The sequence below is a fragment of the Dipodomys merriami genome, unplaced genomic scaffold (assembly GCF_024711535.1).
Source record: "Dipodomys merriami isolate MVZ:Mamm:240054 unplaced genomic scaffold, mDipMer1.0.p SCAF_289, whole genome shotgun sequence".
NCBI lineage: Eukaryota > Metazoa > Chordata > Mammalia > Rodentia > Heteromyidae > Dipodomys > Dipodomys merriami.
Window position 1 is genome coordinate 565,111 of NW_027204370.1, and position 5,164 is coordinate 570,274.

The 5,164-nt window shown below is 38.5% G+C and overlaps 1 pseudogene; it reads left to right on the forward strand.

Moving 5' to 3' along the window:
* Positions 1-1,984: 1,984 nt before the first annotated feature.
* LOC138838705 (histone-lysine N-methyltransferase PRDM7-like) lies at positions 1,985-4,873 on the forward strand (annotated as a pseudogene).
* Positions 4,874-5,164: the final 291 nt, after the last annotated feature.

Consider the following 5,164-nt stretch of genomic DNA (forward strand, 5'->3'; position numbering starts at 1 on the left):
AAACAGGAAAAGCAAGCTGAAAATGGTGCTGTGGCTCAAGCGGTAAAGTGCTAGCCTCAAGCCAAAGATGCTCAGGGAAAGGGCCCAGGCCGTGGACTGGAAAAAAGAAAAGCAGAAAGAAATGTTTAGTCCCATTGATGCTTTATTTTAAGAATTCACAAGATTCAATGTTAAATTTTTTGGTGCTGGGCCTGAGACTTACAATCAGGACTAATCATTGTTCCAGATCCTTCCTTTTGTGCTAGCAAGGCTAGCACTCAACAACTTGAACCACAATACCACTCCTGGCTTTTATGATGGTTAAGTGGATATGAGTCTTACTACTCCTTGGGCTGGCTGCCAAGCTTACTCCTCAGCTCTCAGCCTACTGAATAACTAGGATTACAATCACGAGTCACTAGAGTCTGCCTGATGAACATTTTCTTTTTTTACCGTATCACATTTTTTTTTTACCTTATCATCTCAAAAACAGACATGTATACCAATTTATACAATTATTATATGGTACATACTTTTTCAGGCAAAATTGCATAGAAAAAAGTCAAACTAATTTCAAAGTCATCTGTTATAACTAGTTGCAATTTGAATGTACTTAATTGTCCATATAGATTTCTGCCAATAATTTCTTCCTATTCTCACTGCTCTGTCATACCTTTTTCCAACCAAGTTTTGTAATTCTCCACTTTCCCCGTGTTCTCTTTCATTAAATGTCACCACTAGTCATGTCTTCTTCCAAGCTTCATTTCCTTCATTCACAGACCTTGTTTGCTTTTTGGTTTGTATTCTCAAGTGCTCTCCCTCCCTCAGTCTAACTTATATGGATTTGAGAGAAAACTGATAGGAGATGGAAGGCTTAGGAAATACATTCCAATTCTATATGTGACTTTCATTGAAGGGAATGCCCAAGACAACCTTAGGTAAGGAACCTAGTTTGAAGAAGTTCTCAGGAATTATAAATTTCTCAAAGTCAAGTGGATTAGAAGAGGCCCAGAAACCAGTGTTCCCTCTTGGAGAAGCAAATACACAAGGACAATACTGCAAACAAAAATTGGGTAAGAGAAAATAATTTGGGAAATTTACTAATTTTGGTAATTCTAGCAAGGTTGCTGAGGGTAATCTGATTATGTGAGATGGACTTTGGAAAGTTCAAACAGGCTGAAGTAAGCTGTGGAACTAGTAATTAGGTTTCCAATGAGCAGCACATAAGAATTTCACAATGGAGTTACACACTTGGGTTATTATCCACCTAGAGGCACTTAGGCCATGACACATTTTACATTCTCCCTGAACTTCTGAATGTTAATCTAAAGAACATAGATAAAGATGCACAGACTGCACTGGGAACGTGGCTTAGTTGTAGATTATGTGTCTTGTATGAATGAAGCCTTTGGTTCTATTCCTTAGAACCACATGAACAGAAAAGGCCAGAGGTGGCAATGTGGCTCAAGTTGTTGAGTGCTAGCCTTGAGCAAAAGAAGCACAGGGACAGTGCCAGGCCCTGAGTTCAAGCCCCAGGACTGACAAGAAAAATGTGTACAGCCTGCATGTTGTCTGAAAATGATAAGTAAAAGGTAAAATAACAGATAAACGCAAAGTGTCTGATAAATCTGTGACCACACATTTTCAATCCTGTATGTCCTCGTCTTTGCTCAATACTTAACATACCCTCAACAAATATTCTGAATGAATAAATTCATCAAATACCACTTTATAAGAAATTTAATGAAGTCGAAATTAAACCTGAAAATGGGAATGGCCAAAACTTAAAATTGAATTAGAAACCTGTAGTTAGTGTTCAAATGAAGTCTTTGTATCTCTGAGTCAAAGGTTAATGGGGGACCAGAGTATGTGAGAAGAATAGATGATAATTTGGTAGTAAGAGATTTTACTTTTCTGAAGAAATAGGGACAAAGATTGTTGATCCCCAACTTAAATAACCATTGTTTTTCAACTTGGACGTAGGAAAAAGGAGGTAAAAATGAGCATGTACATCCTACAGGAAAGAAAGAGTTATGCTTATGAAGATATCCGTAAACCCCAGGATGATGATTACCTGTGTAAGTAACCCTCTGTGCTTGTTCAAACAGAAGGCAAATGTGCTTTTATAATAATTCATCAGGTCATTTGGCCCCCAATTACTGGTTTACTCTAGTAACTTCACATGAAGAACTAAGCGACAATGATATGCATTCTGTGCTCTTTCTCATGATTGTTAAATCTGGGAATGTACATATTTCAGGACTAATTTTTGCTTCTCTTGCCTCAGATTGTGAGCAGTGTCAGAACTTCTTCATCACCAGCTACACTGTTCATGGGCCACCTATATTTGTAAGAGACAATGTGGTGGACAAGGGGCATTATGACCATTCAGTCCTCAGTCTGCCCACTGGGCTGAGAATTCGTCTGTACAGTACCCTGAGGCTAGGCTTAGAGTATGGAATGAGGAATCTGATCTGCCATTGGGTTTGCACTTCAGCCCCTATGAGGGCTTGATCATAGAAGATGAAGATGCAGACAATAGGTACTCCTAGATGGTAAGAAATGCCCTCCCTTTCCCCCCTTTCTCTAACTCCATGTGTCCCCCTGTGCCTCCAATGAAGCATTGCTAGGACATGGACAAAATAATTGTATGTGTTTGTGGAATCTGCATAAACATGGACATGCTGATTTAGGATCAAAGTATAGCGCATATAAACAGAGTGTGTTAGAGGCAAAGTGCATCCTTGCTTAAGGAGCCTCTGTTAGGACTATGACAAATCCCCTCAGATGTGTAGACGGCATCTTATGTGTTCAAAACTACTGAGTCCATGCAGGCTCAAAGAGCATCACTGGAATCAAGTAATGTGATTTTGCCGATTATTACCCAAAAGCCTTTAGCTTGTCTTTCTGAAACTCAGATCACAAAAAGGAGTAACTTCTATGTGTAGAAGCAAAAAATAAATCCCAGGCCAACTGGAGTGAGTCCAGCAGTCATTTTCATGGTTCCTAAGAGGATATTATCCTCAGAATACTTGCACCCTGATTATCACACATATGGATTCCCATATCTCCATTTTTCTTTTGCTGTACTTGGTGCTTTCAAAATTATGAATATTTGATGGACAAGAAATAAAAATATAAATAGTATAGCTGGGTTCCATAGCTCAACCTTTAATTTGGACTTTTGAGATAGAGATGATGAGATCTCAGTCTGATGCCATTCCTAGCATAAAAGATTATAAGACCCCGATTACTAACAATGGCTGAGCACGTTGGTGCACATTTGTTATCCCAGCTACTGTGGAAGTACAATGGCTGGATAAAGTGAAGTATCTCCAGCAACCCAGGCAAGCACAAGCAGGATGGCAACCCAGGACAGCAGGGTAAATAATACCTCAAAAACAAACTGTGCACTGGTGGCTCAAACCTGTAAGTAGCTACTCAGAAAGCTCGGATATGAGTATCATGGTTCAAATCCAGCCCATGGAAGAAAGGCTGTGAAACTCTTATCTCCAATTAACCAGCAGAAAATCAAAAGCGGCGCTGTGGCTCAAGTGGTAGAGCGCTTGCCTTGAGTTGAAGAGCTGAAGGACAACATTCAGGCACAGAGTTTATGCCCCTTGACAGACAAAAAATACCTCAAAAATAAACAACACAAAAAGGGCTAGTGGTTCAAGTGGTAGACTGCTTGTATTGCAAGAGGTAAGTTTAGTTACTGAGTTCAATCATTAGCTCTGGTATGTATGTATGTATGTATGTATGTATGTATGTATGTATGTATGTATGCATATAAATATGTGTACTGTATCAAAATAAAAATTTCCATGAGAGACAAAATTAAGACATCAGAAGAAAAACCAAAGCGCCTAACTTCATTCATAGATCCTGCATCTGTAAAGCACATACTGTATACGAGTCAAAGAATTATCCTCAGTAGTTGAATAAATCATATTCCCTGAGTAATTGCGAAACACATGTGGAGATAGAAAGGACAATTTCATTGTAGGAGTATTTAACTATAATTTTTCTTCATAGTTTTTGCAAAGTACATAGTGCCCTAACAACCTACAAGGAAGAACTTTAGTCTATTAGGGTATACTCAAACACGTAGAAGCAGAGTTGGAGCAGTGGTGAGGTTCAGAAAGCAGTGGTTCTATGGTATGTCCTGCAGCCCTGTGCCATGGGGAACCATTGTCGTATCAGGAAACAACATCATGAATAAACAAATTTCCCTCTATTGTCTTTATAAGACAAATGATTCTCTGAATTTCTATGGGAACATAGTGGAGACAGGTGCATGAGTGAGTCCAATCTAAGGAAAATTACTTGGGCCAAATGTCAAATTATGTGTGCTAATCTAGAAACAGAATGCATGTCCCCACCAAAATCTATGACATAAACTTTAACTCAATTTAGAGAATCTGGAAATCAATCTATTTGTGACAAATAAGGATTAAGAGAAGTCTGGAACTGAGCTTTGAAAACAGTGCACTTAGAGTTCTAGAGTGGATGAGTATTAGGAGTAGATCCAAAGGGAGCAGAAACTTACCCTCTTATGTTTCCTTCCTGTGCCTGCTTCAACTTTAGGTATATGAACTGTGGCAGGTGTGCTGAGAATCAGAATCCGAGGGCCTTTCAGTATCAGAGGTAGATCTTCTACCAAACCTGTCATGTCATCAAGGCAGGATGTGAGCTGCTTGTCTCGTATGGGGATGAGTATTGACAGCAACTGGGCAGTAAGTGGAAGAAAGAGCTCACAGCAGAAACAGGTGGACCTTACTATGGTTCCTTAAAAAGGAAGAAAAGAAAAAAAATAATTCTCTTTAGGAATTTTCGAATATCAACTCTTCGGTGGAACAAAAGGCAATTTAACGTGAGAAAAATTTCAAGTTAAGTACCTCTGAATTTAAAGATGCAGTTTGTATACTTTATTAGGAAAATTTCCTTATTTTTAACTATTTGTCCTGATTTTACATTTTAAGAACTTCATATGTTTGAATGCAATACAAAATACCGTGCTAAAAGGCGTAGAGACCAAACAAAGAACCTACCAGCTCTCTTTCAAAGAACCAGTTACTTCTGGCCATTGCAGTTTTTTCTTAATTCCCTCCATATTCGCAAATATTATGCATATGTCATTGTTTATTCATTACATAGTCTACATATTCTGTGAATATATTACTAG